The 19571-nt window shown below is 43.7% G+C and overlaps 1 protein-coding gene across 3 annotated transcripts in view; it reads left to right on the top strand.

The window, feature by feature from the left end:
* The first annotated feature begins 3881 nt into the window (after positions 1-3881).
* Positions 3882-19571, top strand: part of LOC121595260 (dual 3',5'-cyclic-AMP and -GMP phosphodiesterase 11) — an 89095-nt gene continuing 73405 nt past the window's right edge. Inside the window, exons 1-3 of one of the 3 annotated variants that reach the window (XM_041919109.1) lie at positions 3882-4009; positions 5765-6019; positions 13427-13594. The gene's annotated coding sequence lies outside the window, so the exon portion shown is untranslated. Of the gene's footprint in view, positions 4010-5702; positions 6020-13426; positions 13595-19571 lie in introns of those variants that run through there. The other 2 variants (XM_041919106.1, XM_041919114.1) reach the window with 2 other exon arrangements.

Here is a 19571-nt window from a genome sequence, read left to right as displayed (position 1 = left end):
CAGCACGCTACTGATAGTGCTGATGGTTTTTGCACGCCCCATATCATGCCGCTTGTTTTGCAAACTTCCCCAGCTGGAAGGCTGGCAAAAGGTGAGAGCCCACTCACACAGTAACTCACACGTGCCCTACACTTAGCGTATGAAATCAACAGCGACTAGGCGCCTCCACTGTGAGTGCCGGTAGCTCACGCTTAGTACTCAACGACCAGCGACACCTCCACCGTACGTACGAACGGATTATTTTTAATTTTCAAAATAAAAGCGCTCATCCCTACGTACACATGTGTCACGCGAGTGAGGATCGGGACAGGCGATTGCCTTGATCAATAATTTATTTCCGTGCCCTTTTACGAGTCCCGGCGGAATTCGGGTGAGCAGTTCGTGCAAGCAACGGCACGGCGCGCGCCAATCGCAAATAATAGGCGAATGGTGCACTGTTTGCACACGGCCCGGCAGGAAATGAATTAATGTCGCTTGGCCCTTCCCTAACTGCGGGCCGTTGTGCTGTCCACCACGTGTACGACAAATCTCGGGAACGGAATGTTTACAGATGTTTTTGAAGCGAAAGTTTTCGACCTTCGCTTATCGGTGGGAGTAGAAACATTCAACATGATGAATGTTCACTCAACCTTGAATGGAAGGTAGCGATGGAAGCGGTGGAACAGAGTGATAACTTTTATGATTCATGTAAAGTTTTTTTTCCAAGAGGAGCTGATTAAGATAATGATTATAAGCTTGTGGGTAATTTTATTACTGAAATTTGCAACAATGTCCGAAATTAATCGTTGTTAAATTTTTTTTTTGCGTCCAAATGAGGAACATTTTTCTTTATTTTTTTTCGTTTTGCTTTTTTAAACGATCATATGGTATTGATAACTAGTGATATATTAGATTAAACATATTTTTTTTGACATCTTGCTAGCACTACTTTTATTGGATTACTAAATACAACGAAACTTCAATAATAGAGATAATAAAAGAGATTCCTACAAAAACAAATGTTAGATACGGTAAAATACGGTCAAGCCCTTGCTCCTTTTTTTAGGGCCTACCACGCCTCCTCTGTCCTTGGTATCGGGTCTTGTTACCGCCGCCGGAGCCTGACAGTGAGCTCGCCGTACATCTCGTATAGCTCGTCATTATAGCGGCTCCTCCATTGTCCTTCCACACATACGGGGCCAAGTATCCTTCTGAGCATCTTCCTCTCGATCGCGGCTAAGAGGGTTTCGTCAGATTTGGACAGTGTCTATGTCTCAGAGGCGTATGTGAGTACCGGAACTATATAGGTACTATATAGTCCCAGCTTCTTCCGTCGCGACAGATTCTTTGAGGTGAACTGATTTTTCAGGCTGTAGAATGACCTAGAAGGCAGCCAGCATCCTTGTTGTTGTCCTTTGGCCCAAGATAGGTGAATTCTGGAACGACTTCAAAAGTGCGTTCACCTGTCTGTGCGTCATTCCTATGTAGATTTGGATTAGTTATTGGCAGGGCCGCTGATGTTGCGACCATAAGTTTTGTCTTAGCCGAGGTTCTCTGTAGTCTGCTTGATCCCTTGGTAGGCTTCTGCTATATATAAGAGCGGCAGACCAATGATGCCAATATAATCAGCATCTCTAGTTTACAGAGAAGTCTCTGTAATCTAAAATCTGTGTGCATTTTTAAGAGCATTTTGAAATTCCCAACAATTTACCCGATTGTGAAGAAAGGCATATATATTATCCAATTAGTTCACAAATTGATGATCTTGCGTGCTTTAAAGGGATGTGTTATCGGTCCAGACGAGCTTGGTTTTATCAGGAGCAGACGCGTCTACCATTTGACTGACTAGTTTGCTCTCCCTAAACGATGAACTTCAAATAAAAAACCAAACAATAAATTATACCAATACAGATTTATATCAGTCGAAAATTTTGGCAAAAGCTATTCATTAAATGTTAAAGTTTGTTAACGCTTCATTGAATTTGCTACAATGTGTAAAATATTGGTTACTTGGATCAAAAGTTTAGTGCCAACTGCATTGTTTGATGGAAAAAGGTAAAAAAGCGCTTTTGGGCCTGTCTTGGGGTAGAGTCGTTGATTTCTACGACCCAAGAATATGCCTAAACGAAGGACATAAAGACTATCGTGCTATGAGTCCGTCAATAAGACATTGATTGCCCAGTCCATTGGTGTGTTGCATGCACAGAACGACTGTGGTTATCGGGCTAAATAATAATAATAATAATCTTAATAATAAAAACAGAATTTAAAACTCTTCTCAAACAACACCTACTACACACCGTAAAAGGTAAAAAGGTTAAAAAAATAAAAAATATCATTTTCAATGTTCAAAATAAATGGATAAATAAATCATTCATTTTCAAACCCACAGTTTCTACTTCGATTTACATGACAGATTTTGAAAAGCCATGGACGTTTGAATTCAAATAAAAGTTCTTAAAATTGTATGAGCTTTCTGTCAAAAGCTTTAATGTAAGCTTTTTAACCGATATTGACGCTGAGCTATGAAGCTTCCTGTTCTCTTCTAGGGTGCAACAAGTTGACTTTGTGTGCAACATATGGTAAGAATGCAACAGGAGGCCAGGCCCTCGATTATCGTGGACACTTCTGCTGTACATTCTGCTGTGTGATTATGGATTTTATGGGTTTTGACGATGTCTAAGATTTTATTATAGCCATGTTTGTATTTAATTTGAAAGCGCGTACATTGAATACTCATAAATCAAAGCATGAAACTAATCTCTTTATTCTGCAAGCATTTTACCAAAATGAATTTACTGCTCTATTTTGAACCGTTCTGCATGCTGTATTTAAAATGCCTTCCTACACAGAACCAAACGAAGCGTACTGTTTGCATCAATGTATGTGCAAGTGCACTCAAAAACACTACTCGAACAGAGGGCATCGCGTAACGTTTGCTGTTAAGAGCTACCTCTTCTAATGTTGAAGTACCGAAACGAGATTTAATCCAATCCTCAGCCTCAGCACAGAGTCGTCTTCGGTATCTTGCGCCTTCCCGTGTGGAAGACGAAAAAAAGTGTGCGGTTGTATGTTCAGTTTTCACAATTTTATTTTTGTAATAATATGACTTGCAAATTTTTGCAGCATTTCAAGAGTAACTTTTATTAAACTGCGTCGTATGAACAATTTATTCAAAATACAAAAAAATAATGTAAACATTACAGCAAAAAGGGCACAACATCGTTGCAACATCTACGAAGCAACATGCGCCGTTTCTTCCAGGGGTGAGAAACTAAGCTCGTTTGCAAAAGTAGATATCTACTATTAGTATTTTCTTTACCTTCATATTTTGAATCTTATCAATTTTTATTAGTTTTGTGTAATTTTATAAGAAAAATAAATAATTCAAAAAGGTATTAAAATTATATTGTTGTTATTTGAAAGTGCCGTCTGGTTCGCATTTGAATCGCATTTTTGGTTTTAAACAACATGTTCAATAGTAGAAAATCTCCATCTACTACCTTAATTAGACAGTGTGTATGAAATCGTTGCGGATTTTTTACAATCATATTTAATAACTTTTGTCAAACCAAATTGTATGTATTTAGAAGGTGAATTTTAATCGCATTTGCTTGCAACATTCCTCTACCGAATTGCAACATTCCCCTAAGTGATTTAACTATTCCATTATATGATTCAAAACCCTGACACAATAATGTTGTATGAGTGATGCATATATTTAATTTGTATTGCCAGTGTAAATGGCAATGTAATGTAAAAAGAATGGCACTTACATGATTTCTCTGTAGCAAACACTGCCATCAAACTCTCCCACACTTTAAATTAGTTGCCAACCACTGGCACCACTGTGCGTCGCATCCGTTACTGTTGCCGCAACAGTTCGGTTTGGCCTACCGGAACCGCCAGAAATCACACGACAGTGAGCTCGAGCGGACGTACAGAAGAAGTGTGCAAGCACGAGCGCGCGCGCGAACGCCACAACGCCCTCTCAACGCCGAACGCGAACGACCGAGCAAAGCGGAAAACGGTAAAAACCACCCCCGAACCCCGCCCCAAACCGAGTTGGTTTGGCCCCGGGGTGCACCAACAACCTCACCCCCACCTAAGGGTGGCGAATGTGCTTGCCGGAGGAGCGTTACTGCATCCTCAGTGTTGTTATCTGTGTGTGCGCGATTGTGTGCTATAATGTGTGTTCGAGTGTTGGTTCGAGTCTAGTTGCCTTTTTTTCTTTTTGTTTTAAATCACGTCTGATAGGGAATTGTAGTATCTCGGTGAAGTGATTGCGCTCGACCAATACAGAGAGAGAGAGAGAGAGAGAGAGAGCAAGAGGTGCAAGGGTCCGGAGCACAGAATGGGCAATATTATTGTTATTATTTTGATTGCATTTGCCGATCAAACGTGCAGGGAAAAGGAGAGCAGAGCAGAACAAGAAGGGAACCCACTGCTCGGGGGACGCGTGCACGTGCGATCGCGCGCTGTGGTGCAAATTGTATTGCACAAGTGCAATTTGCATTCACGGGGCCGAGAGAGGATCTCACCGTCCGCTTGATCGCACACCGCCGTTCCACCACGGAGCAGTTTCCCTGTTTTGTTGTGACCAAACTATTTCGACGCCCGTGACGCCCGTTGCCCGATTTTTCGACTCAAAAACCCTCCGAACGGAAGGGCGGGGGTTTCAAAATTGTGTCAAAGGTAAATCCGATCGCCCATTCCCTCAAGGGAGCGGGCTGAACAAACGGATCGTGGGGCACCGATTGAACTGGAAGAAAGAAAGAGGCTCAAAGTAGGCGCGTGCAACTCTCGCCTCTTTGTGTCTTGTGGTTCAGTTGCGTTTCTGCTGCTCCTTCTCTCTCTCTCTCGCTCTTTTCTTTTCTTTACTTTCTTCTCGAAGCAAAACAAAAGCGTCCATTTTTCATCACCTACTGAGTGAATGGTTGAAACCGTCAAAGTCCAAACAAAACGAACGGCTACTGCAAGAAAACCGTCCCCAGCAGCAGCCCTTTCCGGTCCACCTACAGTCGCACTATCGTCTTCGGTCGCGTTTCGTTTGAACATGAGTGTGTGTGTGCGTGTGTGTGTTTGAGGTCTTTATCTTAATTTGAATCTCTCTGTACGCCGGAGAGGCTGTCGAAACAAAAACGCTGTCAAAAACGGAAGTCCCATCCGCAGTGACACGTTTGTGACAAGTGTTTGCAGTGTGTACATGTGGACCAGCTGTCTTCCAGCCCCCATTTTTGGGCGGAGGGCAGTAGTGGTGAGCGTTTTGTAAATTTTCCGGCAAACCCTGTCACAGTATTGGTGAAGCGACGGTCACCGGTTCACACCGACCATAACAAGAGCGCGTGTGTGCCAAAGCATTTGTAAACACAGCCCTGTTGAGGGGGCGAAGCGTTTGTGTTTGAACAAAAGTTTGAAATGTTTCGTTGCCAAGGTACCACACACGGTCAAAGTAGGTTTCTTTCACCCTTTTTTTTTTGGAGAGGGGAGGGTTTGGTAGCCATTGAGAAAGAACGCAGCACCGTGCGTACGTCATCCGGTACGGTTTTCAGTTTGCTTTCGCGCATTAATCATCACACACTACTCTTTGCTATTATCATTATCGGCATCCGAGGTGGGGTGACTCAGCGTTCCGCTCGCCCGGCCGAGGTCGTCAGCTTTCGTCGATCAGTAAAAGTTTTTGTGTTTTTGTTCCGGTCGCCTCTTGCTCGTGGCGTTTGCAGATCGCGTTTAATGTAACGGCAAGGTAACGGCTAGTCTATCAAATGCATCCCCCTCTTATCAGTGCACGTGTAAAGTGAACCCCTAAAACCCATCAGCAAGTGAGTGAAAAGTCACCGGCAACGGTGGTTAGTGCGCGAGTGGTACGTGTGTGACATAAAGATTCGGCGCCCCGTTTTCCGAAGTGATTCGCAGCCCGTTATATTGAGCACCCATAAATGATAACATAGCTACTGGTGGCAATACCAAAACCTAAAGCAGAAAGTGTACTATCGACGCAAGCAGACCCAGAGTTCCGGCCGACACCGGCCCGCAAAAGGTAAGTCACACACACACACACACAAAACACACACACACACACACACACACACACACACACACACACACACACACACACACACACACATTAATGGCCGGCCAGATTTGTCGGCTGAAACGCCGGAACAGCACATTTGGCGGCGAGCTCGCTCGACCGAAACCGTTCAACACACCGCCAAACGTCCCGGAAACGCTCCATCCATCCGCCTCAATCTATTAACAGCTTTGTGTGAGTGTGTATGAGGTGTCATTTGGCAAAAAACAAGCAAAGAAAAAAAAGCATATCGCTCGCCCAATACTTTGTACTGTATGTATTTTCTCTCCCATTTTGCACCCTTTCAAAAAGAAGAAAACCAAACGGTTGCCCTTTCTTTTCGGTTCAGCTGGCACACTGCGCGGTGTTGACGCGGTAGCAATTTGAATGCGCGATGAGTGCGAGTGCGTCACACCCAGTGTCAGTGTTGGTCGACCGGACGTGTACATCACCCGGGTTGAAGAAGGAAGTGCACCCGGTTTTTGTTAAAGCTTCGGCAAACGGTGATGCATTTGCCGCACAAATAAACAGATCGGTGTGACCCGGGTGTGGGAAGATCTCTGCCTACACAATGTATAGCCGCAGGCCCCGGTGCAATTCCGTCTTGAACTTGAGCAAACTACTACACCCGAAGCGCGTGGTGGCGCAAAGCGGCGTCAAGATAGTCTTGTGTAGCCGCGCGGCTGATAAGAAGCGGGGCAAAATTTATTGTTTTGATAAATCTTCTCTCTCTTTCGAGGTGTCTGAGTAGGCGATGGCGCTCTAATCCTATTACTCTATTACGCTAACCATTGCGAGTAGGCCCTCATCTTGATCCTAGACCTTCCATCTCTTAAATCCACACCGCCATTGAGACGTGGAACCTCACTAGGTAGTAGTAGTGGTAGTAGTGCTCTTCAATCTTTCTTCCTAAAAAAGATGCGATCCACTACCGAACGCCAACGGAACGAGAAACACTTCCCAAATTTCACCGCTTCCCTTCAGAGACAGTTCCTTCTAAATATAAACCCTGCTCGAGGTCAGCTGCACGCAGGGCAATACAGCCGAAACGGGTCAGTAGTTTGTTCCGATCGTTCGATTATGTAAATCGCTATCCACAACTATACCCGCACACGCACACAGCAACGTAACGGCTGTTCCACAGTAACGGCGCAATTGTGTGTTGACACATCTATGCCAAAACAGGTCAATCACTGCGTACGTACACGATCGAGCAAAGCAGAAAACGCAACCGAAGCGTCACAGTGTCAACATTGAAGGCAACAGGCAGCAAAGCGAGTGTAATAGGCCCCGATATTATTTTTTGTTGTCATGTGAGGTTGCGCTATTGCGTCGAAGATGAAGAGACGCGTTTTTTTGTTGTTGCTGGTGCTGTTAGTACCTACCGCCACGGTGGCTTCCGAAGGCCACTGGCAGTTGTCCGTTGTCGTCGAGCACAGAAGGCTACGGACACCATCATCGCCTACTGCTGCTGCTGCGGTTAACCGAACGTTAAGATAGCACTAAACCTCGGCTCTGTTTTGACTCACAGTTTAACGCACACTGGAACCACCTGAGCTGACCTGAGAATTGGGCCAACTTTCACCTCACAGAAGCAAAGCATCGACAGCCAGACCGGGTAGATCTTGACCTTCGTGGTAATGGTTTGGCCGTTGGATTGCGTTGCGTCAGTTGGAGCATGCCACATGCCGGAACCGGCACACCTGCTCCCCCCCCCATTCTTTAGCACGGTAACGGCAATGACCTTACAGAGATCACCACGGGTACCACCGGTGGACTCTTAATCTCGCCCTTAGCCCTTAGAAGAGAGGCACTACACTGTCTGGCATTGCCACGACCACTTTGGACGCTTCCAGTTCCAGTTTGCGATCAGATCGACGCAAAACAGGTTTGCCCGTCCACGCCGTTCGGGTCCGTTTTTGGGTGATTGTTCCAAGTTTCAGACAATTTTTATTTCCCCCTCCGTTGCCCAACCTGTAACCCCTGCATCCCTAGTGGCCCCTTCCACCCATTGTGTTTCAAGGATGAAGGCATAAATAAGACGCCGTGGACGCCGTGACCGTCTGACGGTCTCTCCTACCTCTCCCAGATCGTGCCTGAGTGGTCCGGAGTCCTCGCGCGGCCGGGCTGACGTTGGGAGGTTATTTTGCGTTAAATTTTTTAATGCTCTGGCTAGCTCTTTCACCACCACGGTTTACCAGACGAACGTTGATAGTGGTGTATGGTGGCTTGACGCGTATGTCACCCGCCCGGTCTGTAGCTGCGTGTGCCGATGATCGGTTATGATGAGCAAAATGCTATTGTGTTTTTATGCAAATCCTGCCGCGCGCTGACCGGGAACCGTGTCCACGATTTTGTCGTCTGGAGCGTTTTGCAAATCGCTTCTGTGTGCGGGTTTTTGTTTTTTTTTTTGTTTTTTTTTGTATTATCTTCCCCCGGCTGTCGTTTGCTCAGATGACGCTAAAGGTCAGCCAGGCTCGGGAAGGGGTTGAGGTGGGAAATGGTGAGATTTATGAAAAAGACACACACACACACACACACACACACACACACACACACACACACACACACACACACACACACACACACACACATTTCGGCCCACATGCTGACGGAACGGTGGAATGTGCACCAGCGTCAACCGAATCCGATTATGGATCTTTCTTTCTTTCTCTCCAGTTTTTGTTGGCTATAATTTTAAAACCCCATCTGATATTTAAATTCTTTTCAAACTGGGGTTGATTTCAAGCTCATTTGAAAGGATTTTTGTTTGACTGCGTGTCGTAAAACAAAAACAAATACGCCTCTAGCGATACAGCAGAACAGCTCAACCAGGGGGAGTTTCCCCCCTGTTGGCGAGTCAATACTTTGCTGAACTGGTGTGTTAGTTTTGTTTCCAGATGCCCCCCGGGGTTTGTTTGAACATATTTTCTACGGAAGGTCGATGCATTCTTGGGGATTTACTTTTTTTCTTGAAGAAATCAATGTCCTATCTTTAAGGGGCTTTTGGATAGCATAGATTCAAGGTATTTAGCTCAGCATCATTAAAACACACATATAATGGTCTATTTTTGGGTGGTTGAAATGGCCGTAGGACTCTATAACATGTTTACAATCAGCTTTGGGACACTTTGTTTTGTCTATGTTACCTGCTAATTCACTACCCAATTAAATTTAATGATACAAGTTTGTATGAACTCTGAATCTAGGTTTTATTTGCTATTGTGCGATTGCAAGACAAGGAACAACAGAAGACTTTTCATTTGCGTAAAGATGGAAAAGTGGGATGTTGCATTATATTTCCCCCTATTTCCATACATTTGTAAATCAATTTCAGTTTTTTTTAATTTTTTTAGATCCAATTAAATAAAAAAATGATTCTATCATACACAAAAAAAGATAAAAAATTCACTGACAACACTACAGTATTACCGAGATAAAATTAGCTTATATTTAAATCAAGATAATAAGCGTGGTCAATCAAGCTAAAGTCAATCGATCAATTAATTAAAACGGAAAACAAAACAAAAACAACAGGAACAGACGCTAAAAACGAACCAGAAATTCAATTAGGCCACGCGGCTAGGAGCACGCGTAGGGATAGGAATTGAGAGAATCCTTTAGATGGGTCTAGAATCAAAATCTTATTGAAGGGTTTTGCGCAAGCACTTGAATTTTAACCTACTTCAAGCAAGCATTGTTCCGATTAGTGATCAAATCAGTAAACGGAATGCGAAAGGAGTATTTTTCTGAATTTAGGCTGGACATGGCAGAAGAAAATGATCAGGAAGTCCACGGTGTACATAACAGGCACCTGCCTAGACCTATTTTATATCTTCCGATAGTCAACTTTGCGTCTGTCTATCGAACAACAGATACTGATTCTCACGAACAACAATTTTAGTGTAATAATTAAGTCTTCGACAGCATTATCGGTGCAGGTTATCGTAGGGAACACATAGACAGCGCTTCAGAGTTTGTGGGTCTATTCAACATTGAATACCAAGCTCCACAGTAATTACCATTTGTTTTATCTGTATCAGTTAAACATAAAATTGTTATTATATTATCGCGACAGAAACCAACTTTACGTTGACTAACATTAAGCATTCTAAAAGTCTGAGTACTTAAACTTAAAATGCTAACCCTTTTAAGATGCTGTAGTTGTGTAATCCATTATTTATGCAATACTCAATCATGTTTAAAGCATTGTTCAAATGGACAATTGTAGCTCCATTGGGAAACAAAACAAACCAAATTGCTGGCGGGTATTTAAACAGGCACACGGGTGACATCAAACCCGCTCCACTACCGTCACCGCCACCAACAACAACAGCAATAACCGCACAAACCCTCCACTTCAATCAAACCGAATCCCTCAGGGCAGCAGTGTGCAGCATTCGTCTTTGACCGATTGTTTCTCAGCCCGCAAAACCATCTGCCTGGCCGGCATCTTGCTGCACGATATTTCGTCGATCGAACGTCGGCAGCACCGGCTCCACCGCAGACCGCCGTTGTTGTGGAGCAAGCGCAAATGTCGTTCGCTGTTCGCACACCCCTCCCGGGTGTCGATCGTTCTTTATGTAACTTTATTAGACGAGTTTCGCGATGGTTTGCTAATTGTGCCAATCACAGGCTGTTATTCCGCCCGCGAACAAACCCCGCACACTGATCGCGTACGGCCGTAAACTGCGAATCAGCCCAGAAAGGAAATGGATATGGCGGATGTCCAGTTTTGCTTGCGAGCTGTGAAGTTTTAACATTCAATAGTGAAGTGGCAGTACTTAATAGATTTTTTTTATTAAGCTGGACAGTATTGGAGCATTCACAGTACTTGTAGAATAAAAGCTACGTTTTCGTAGAAATACTCAACTGAATCTATTCATCCCGGGGCAAGCTGCCGCTTCTGATTGCACGTGATTTTGTTTCGTATTTTTGTTTGTATTTTTTTCTTCTCTCCACGCTTGATGAAGCAGTAATTACAGCAGCATCCTTCTCCATTAGAGCGTACACAAACATGTTTGCAGCGTTGCTTGCGCAGTGTGCTGACATTTTAATTGTCAATTGAGACAGCGTGGAACGTAATCAGATCCACAATCTTCGGGGTGATTGTGTTTCACCGCAGCTGTTGTCTGTATTGCGTAGTAATCGTATGTCTGGCTTGTGCTTGTAATTTTCCCGACATTATGCATGAGCACCACAGCACAAATCTGTTTCACTGTGATGATGTGAAAAAAAAGCCAAGCTCGTACATAATAAATAACACGATTTAAATAATAAAACCCAAAATTCGGTTCAACATTCGGGTCCCCCGAATAATAAGTGCAGGGATTATTCTTTCGATTTTGGGCCAGCTACGTTTAGTTGACCTTTTTTGCCTTCTCCACCCAAAAAACGGTCAAAATGTTACCCTAGTAGCCCTTGGGCACTAGAGAGCAAAAATCCCCCTGAGAAAGACACTTAGTCAACGTGTCCGTTTTGGGGAATGTCCGCAGGGTAGGTAGTAGCCCGAAAACAGAGAGCGAAAGCGGTTCGATGTAAATTGGCTACAGCTACATGTTTTTAATCTTCATTAGTCCTTTCGGCTAGTGGGCGCCTTTGAAGCTCTTTCTCTCTCTCTCGTGATGCTGTTGGTGTTATTGTGTTTTGCAAATCAGAACACAATTGGCTGTCGGTACGGGAAAAGATTATAAACGCTGAAAAAAGCTGGAATTTGCACGACAACAAAAGAAGCTTTTCCTGGTATGAGAGAGGCGATAAAAGGAGGGATGAAGTAATTTGATTTCTTGTTATCATTTTTACATAAATAATTGAGGTTTCATATTGAATGAAGAAACTTATTTTTCATTAAAGTTAATCCGTAGCAATTGTTCCACAGGTTGTTCATCCTGAGTAAATAGGAAACGTTAATCCATAAATATTAATCTATGCGAAGCAAACGAGAGCCGCCTCAGTGTATGGAAAGCGATGGATCACAAACGGATTTTACAATTTGAATAGGGAATAGCAAACAGGAACAGCTTTATTTCTATTATTTATAGCAGTTTTACGTATAAATCAATTATAAGGAAACAAATTCTGGTTCTATTTTTCCGTTTTAGTTTGAGTTTCAATTTGAAACTATTCAGACAATCATTTGAAACTCTCACATATTTTATACGGTTATTTCGTATTGGATTTTGTTAGTTCTACTTTGCCTCTTTAGCTATTTTAATTGTTATACGTGGAATTGCCCTTGTTTGACACTTGCATGCCTTATGGTATTTTTGTTTGTACTATTTCATATTATTGTTGGTCAACTCAATCATAAAGTTGTGTCAGAATGTGCACTGTGGACACTATCTTCGTTAAACTCTTTATGTAATCTTTCGATTTCCACACATCCGTATCCGTTTTCCGGGTAAGATCCCCTCTAAATTCCTCTTCTCAATTCTAATCACGATACACACAATGCTCTTGTTTGGGTAATACGTTAGATTCATGTAGAATAGATTAATAGTAAGACAAATATGTGCAACCCTTAAGACAGACATAAATAAAATAATTATATTCAATTGAAAACCAATTCCAAATAAACAACCTTAAATCCAAACAAACGCCTTCACAACTTGCATACTAATAAAAATAATAAATAACGAATGTAATAAAATGACAAAACGAAAATAATAGAATCATAGTTAATTAAAACACATTAACATATTTTAAATTGTGTAAAATTTAGTATCAGTATTGAAAACATTCGACTTTGAACGGCAAAATATACCATAGGATTACAGAATCGTTTTGTAATTTTTGAAAGTTTCACAACAAATATTCAGCAATATGAAATTTAAAATTGTAATCGGGATTGACAGTAGTAGCTGTGTATTTTTGGCCCAGTTATTCCGCTTCAAGGGCCCACACACTGTCCGTTTAATACAAGGTTAATAAATATCAAAATATTATGGAACGGATGGTTCAATAAGTGAAAGCGCCTGCTTCTTTATAGACCATAAGCAGTCTCATTGTCACCGTTTCCACATTAAAAGGGCTATCCAGTTGCATCCAAGATGCAATGGAGTATATTAAAGGCTACCTTTTAGTATTACAAAAACATTTTATTGGTAATTCACGGAAGTTAGCTGGTCAGAAAAGAGTAATGAATAAACAGAAACAAATTTATATAAATATATACTCATTTTCCTACCTCAAACCAATTTGATTCCAACAAATGTTGAACAAATTTTCGAATGAAACGATGGAACATATAACAATCATGCAAGTTTCTCTCACAAAATGTTTCACCACAACTTGCAGCAATAAATCACAACAAAATTTCACCAATGTTTTTCATATCACCCTATTCATGCCAATCTTTCTTACTTATTTTTACAGAATAACATCAACAGCAAAAAAGGCAGCACTGTTTCGCAGGCAGTAGCAGCAGAACAGCGACCCAAGCCAGGCTGGTGTTTCCAGCACGCCAGCACGAGTTTGCGGTTATCATCATCGGCTGGACGCGTGGTGCGTTCGCCCTCCCCGGTTGATTGATTTATTTGCGAGGTAATAATGATTGTTTACTGACGCTCCTGGTGAGTCTCGAGTCACCATTTCTATGGTTCCTTTTTTCTGCGTACTGGCGAAGACCGGCGCTCTATTGCTTTTATCTGCCCTGTTTGTGGGTGTGAACGGGTCCAGCACATCGTTTCATTAATTTAATTGAACGCAGCACACTAACAGACACACTGTCCTGTGTGTCTGTCGGTAGAGCAAAAGAAAGTAAAGTAAAGAAGAACGCAACGGCTAATCGTTCCCTTGATTTGCGCTCAATGAAAGTGTCCCGGCAGAGTGCAGGCTGCAAGCAATTCAACAATCAACAAACGTGGTCGTCACATCATCAAAATGCATTGCGCGTGCAAAAAAACTGACCCTAGCAGCTTTTGCGTTTGTGGGGTTTTGGTCAGCTAAAAAAAAAGACCTCAAGAGGAATTAAATTTACACGTGCCACCACCATCATCAACACCAAGCTCGCTCGTGTGCGGAGCAATTTCTCGACTCGAGCCGTTGAGCCGTGGGTCAGTCCCTTGCTGTGTTTTATTGCATTGTCGCCCCTTCAAAGGCGAGCGAGTTCGAACGGGAAACCAACGGGCATGTCCGGCATCCATCCTTCTGCTGTCAGCCAACGCGCGTCAACCGGGCTCCATCTGCAACCTCCCATCTGTAGGAGACCACGAACAGGGGGAACGATCCTTTAGCTGCGCATTTTTGTTAGTTAAAGCTCGCCCTAAAAACAATGGAACTGGCATTTGGATTTTATGGCGAACGTTTTGCTGTTGACACTGTTCGGTCGGGCTAATACCTCAGCTGTGGACCGCTCCAGCATTTTTCTCTCTCCCCTTATCCTATACCCAAAATGCGCATCGCATCGCAGTGAAACTGTTTGGATGGGTCGTAATAGCCGCGAACTAGTTTTCCTTTCCTGCGCTCCCCTTTCTCCACGCCGGGAAAACGTGTGGAAGACGTGCTTTCGATTGACGTCACGACTGCGCATCTTTTCCAGTTGTTCAGCCACATTGGCCGATTTGGGATGAATTTTTGGGGAAGGCAAGAGGCGGCATCCACCAGTTGCGGTTGGACGCAACGGCACCGAGTTTACGCGGCTGTTCGTTCGCAGCTTAACGGCCTTCCTGTTCGCGCGGTTTTCTTCGCCCGCGAACTGAAATGATAGGTCAATAGCAATTATTTTCCATGATACACAGGCAGCAAACACACACACTCCTCCACGCAATGGAGCAATGTTTATATTTACCTCGCGATCGTGGCGTTGGATGATTCAATTACTTCGATAAGATTCGGTCGGTTCCCCATGGGCGTGTAATCGAGAACCGCAATACGGGAACGGAGCTGGAATGGCGTATGGAGTCCCCCTCCCGGGGGGCGTGGAAAACAAAGAAAGATACATCTAATGGTCCCCAACACACACACACACACACACACACAGCTAAATTCACCATTCACCTTCATTTATTGCTCATCAAAATGCTCGAATTTCTCCTAGCATGTGCGTGATCTTTCACTGTTCCATTTTTTTTCGGTGGAAAAGGATTTCCTACCAAGACAAACGGATATTTATAGACACGTGGGCACGATTCGCTCACCTCATTAGCTTGACTTTTGCCCGGCGCTATCGGGCAGCTATCGTATTGCAGCTGCGCCCGCGTGAAAGTGGATCATTATTTTTATTTTCATCTCCATTGCGGGGCGCAATTTCCTTCGCTTTGTTGGTGCTTTGGGCAAAATAACAATGGTTTTGCGGGGCATTTAAACTGCCCCAAGCGTGTATGTTGCGTAATGCCTGCGCGTGTGTGATCATCAATAGACTCTCATAATACTAATTCCAAGCGCATCAAATCGGGCAATGTCGAGGCAAATAATAATGGGGCGCTGGTGGGTACACAGGACATAAAATTCATTAACACCAGCCTCGCTGGCCGCACACATGCACCGGAAACGGGGGAAACATATTAATCCAAAACCGTTCCCCACCATTGCCTTGACTGACTGTCTGGGCCGTTGGGGCCTTCCGGTGGATGGGGATGATGGGGTGCGGTACCCGATTGCTTATTGCTTTCGACAATAGGAAGGAAAATTCCTTCGGCTTTTGTCATTGCCGTCGATATCTTTGTCGATGTGTCACGTCCTTGAAGCGTATCCGTGATGACGAGCTGACACACACTCTGTACTCTCCGTCTCTCTCTTTCTGTCTCTTTTTGCTTCTCTTGCTCTCTGACCGTTGTCTAATGGCACACAATCACATCCTTTTGTGTTAAGAGCTCCAAGAAAACCGGACCGCAGGATGAAACTTGCTTTCACAATCCTTCCACACACAAGCCCTCGTCAAACAGCGCGTTTTACGTCCCTGTCTCCTTGTATCCAGAACAGGGAAGGGAGGGAGATACATTATTTTTAGCCCGCCGGGGACATTATCCTTCTTCCCGCTGCCCACACAATCACGGCGATGACGACGACGGTGAAGACATTTGATTGATACGCCGAGGCGCAGGCAGTAAGGCAGGATAATTCTGTTACGCTTCCCGGCTATCCTGAGCTGTCGCTTGTCCCATGCCTGAAGGATGTGTGCCGATCTCGGCAGTACGGGTCTGTGTGTGTTTGTGGACTCGACAAAATGTCGAGAAAGGAAATTTTTGTTTGCTTCCTTTCTTTCCTTCCGCTATGCGGCACAATGCTTTGCACATCGTTGTCATTCGCCATAAACATGCACTCGTTATGCAGAACAGACACGCGTGTGCGTGTGGGAGTTGAATGATGCATTTTTATTGAGTGTGGGTACACACTGATGGGCTGTGCACTTGTGACAAGTGCGCACTACGGCGTTAGAGGAGCGTAATGGGAGAGTTTAGCTAAGTGCAGAAATGGCACCTACCGAGTTTAGTGTGTGTTTAATGGTTGCGGTTTCCCCAAGTGTCGCATTAAAAGAAACAGTTGAACACATTATTTTCGTATTTTCTCGTTTATATCGCTACAACCATGTACATATATGACATCTAATGCACACAACACATCAAAACGGAGAAATTACACTTCACGAGTAGCCATATCTGTCCAAGAACAGTTGTCAGAATTGATGTTAAAGTTTGTCTCACACCGAGACACATTTCTTGGAACCCTTTATTTCCAAAGGACTTCTAACTAATTTTAAACATTTTTAAAGCGAATGTTTTATTCCGAGAATTGCTTTGAACTCAGAAAATAAGGGCTAGCAGTTCCTTGCACTATTTGATTACTGACCAAATTTAGAAAATGATTTGAAAACACCGAAATATCAAGTTTGTGTTTAAGCATTTCCGATACGGAACAAAGAAATTGAATTATTTTTTAAATAGCGATAGTGCATCATTTGTGCCTAGAACTCATCGCATCTTTCCCAGACAATTTGTTTTGTATTCAATATCATCTTCTGCGTATGTGGTTCTTATCATTAAAAAAAATCATTAGCATTTAATCATTGGTTTATGGAGTTTTGCCTTTTGTATAAAATATACGAACGAATATGTGATGGGTGTAGTAATGGTTAAATTAAGCACAAGAGGATCGACTCCGATCTGACTCTGAAAATTTCAGAACCAATTCCGGAAGGTAGATCCGACCACCAATGGACAATGGAGGAGCTGCTATAATGACGAGCTATACGAGATGCACGGCGACCTCACTGTCGTGCAGCGTATCAAGCTCACCAGGCTCCGGTGGGCTGGCCATGTTGTACGCGTGGAAACGGACGACCCAGCCCGTAAAGTCTTTTTAGGCCGTCCACAAGGACAGAGGAGGCGTGGTAGGCCCAAACTGAGGTAACAAGATGGCGTGGAGGCGTCCGCCATTAAGGCTGGGATAACGGGGACTGACAGACGAAGGCGCGAGACCGTGAGAGGTTTCGGACCAAGACCGCAAAGCGGTTGTAGCGCCGATTAAGTAAGTAAGATCCGACCTCCATAATCCAGAGCCATCTGGAGTCATCTGGAGTTGGGGTTGTAAAGAGTCGGAGTCATCCGGAGTTGGAGTCAATCGTTGTGTTGGAGTTGGAGACGGCCAGTGTACATGCCCTATTACTTTACAGGAATAATTCCGGAATTCATCTGTCTTTGACCCGATTTGACAGAAAAATCCGCTTCGCTAATGTAATATTGGTTTCGATTTTTCCGGAGTCGGAATCGCATTACCAATAATCGGAGTCGAATCGGAGTCTCATGGGAGCACTCCAGAGAGCACATCAGTAGTTCGGTGCATTGCAGCGCCATACAAACGAAACAAAGTAGATAAATTGCTCTACTATTCCATGATGAGGTGAATTTCCTTATTTGTTCAAGCTGGTATATCCTTGCAACTTTTGCAAGTTTGGAATTTGAGTTTAAAATATGGTATATTGGTATAACATTCTAACGACGTCAATTGGTATAACAAAAAAACGCATAAAAGCGACCTGATTGCTGAACGCATGGCTAGAAAAGGGGCAGCAGAACCTCGAGGTAGGAGCATAACGAACATTTCTGGTACAACCATGTACAAGATGAATCCAACAACGTATACTTTCGCATACGCAGTCTCAACACTTTTTTCCTTTATTCTCTATTGTAAGAAGTACATTCCCAGAAGAATTTGTCTGATCATGTGTAAACTTTGTAATGGGAGACATTCAAGGTATAATTATCGACTACTAACATAGACGGCGAACTGTGCATGATTAGGAGCATAACGAACATTTCTGGTACAACCATGTACAAGATGGATCCAACAACGTATGCTTTCAACAGTTTAGTCGCACCACTTTTTACCCTTTTCCACTATTGTAAGAAGTACATTCCCAGAAGAATTTGTCTGATCATGTGTAAACTTTGTAATGGGAGACATTCAAGGTATAATTATCGACTACTAACATAGGATGATGATGAAAACAGGAGTTGAAATGCAGTGGACTATTGTGACGGACAATTGATTCAAACCGATGCGGTCATTAAAAGTCCAAATATCCACAGCTCATAAAATTAGGCTCCACACAACTGCACAAAACAAATACACCATTGTTCTCAGCCACTGACACTTTACAGAAGGTCAAAAAAATTGTCCTCGAGCAGGAAAGGAATGTTAATGCGTTGGAACATCCTTCAACACTTCAAATGTTCAACCACCGCCACTGCTCACGCTGATATGAAACATTGCTCAATAATCCCTCCATTTCCTTCGGCACAGCACATCATTCCATTGATTTTGCCAATTTTAAAGCGCTCGAAAGAAGAGGAAAGAAAAAAACACATTCGAAAGCTTTTAAATCAAAATAATAAAACTCACGTCACGGCGACAACTGCGTGTTGTTGTTTTTTTTTTTGCCTTCCGTTTACCTTCGCACGCAGCTTCGATACGCACCTTCATTGGGACACAAACGCCACCGCGCCAATCCGTGAGGGAGGGATTGGTACCATTGTCTGGGTTCGGAGCTCGATGGGGTTTGGTGTTGAGTGAACTGAGATTTTTTGTGTGTGTGTGTGTGTTTAAACGCCACTCACGTCCAGACGCGCTCGGTTCTTCCTTCCTCGGCGCATCAAACCAACCCAAAGCCTTGACGGGACGGTGTGGCCGCACCCAAACACGTCTTCGGGCTGAATTAAACATGAACGAACGTCGCGCGCGACCAAGATGCGCAACCGTGCGGTCGCGGGCAGAGCGTCAGCATTGCCAAATGATATGAAAAGTCATTCGTTCTTATCGCGGGGTTTTCTTTCGGGCTTATTACTTTTCGTCTCCGTTTTTCCATTCCTTTGTACGGTGGTTTGACCGTGGCGGCGATGCAATCAATCGGAAAAAAACGGTTGATTCCACCCCGCCGACGTACCTTCACGCTGTCAATGTCAACGCGTGGCCGCCGGTGGCAAAGCGCAGCCTCGCGAAAGGTGTTAGGTGGACGCATTTCTATCACCCGGGCGGGTCGTACCTGTGCCGTATCTAAATTGCTTCATTTGATGTGCTTCAA

The sequence above is a fragment of the Anopheles merus genome, chromosome 3R (genome assembly GCF_017562075.2).
Source record: "Anopheles merus strain MAF chromosome 3R, AmerM5.1, whole genome shotgun sequence".
NCBI lineage: Eukaryota > Metazoa > Arthropoda > Insecta > Diptera > Culicidae > Anopheles > Anopheles merus.
This window is presented reverse-complemented; position numbering and strand designations above follow the sequence as displayed.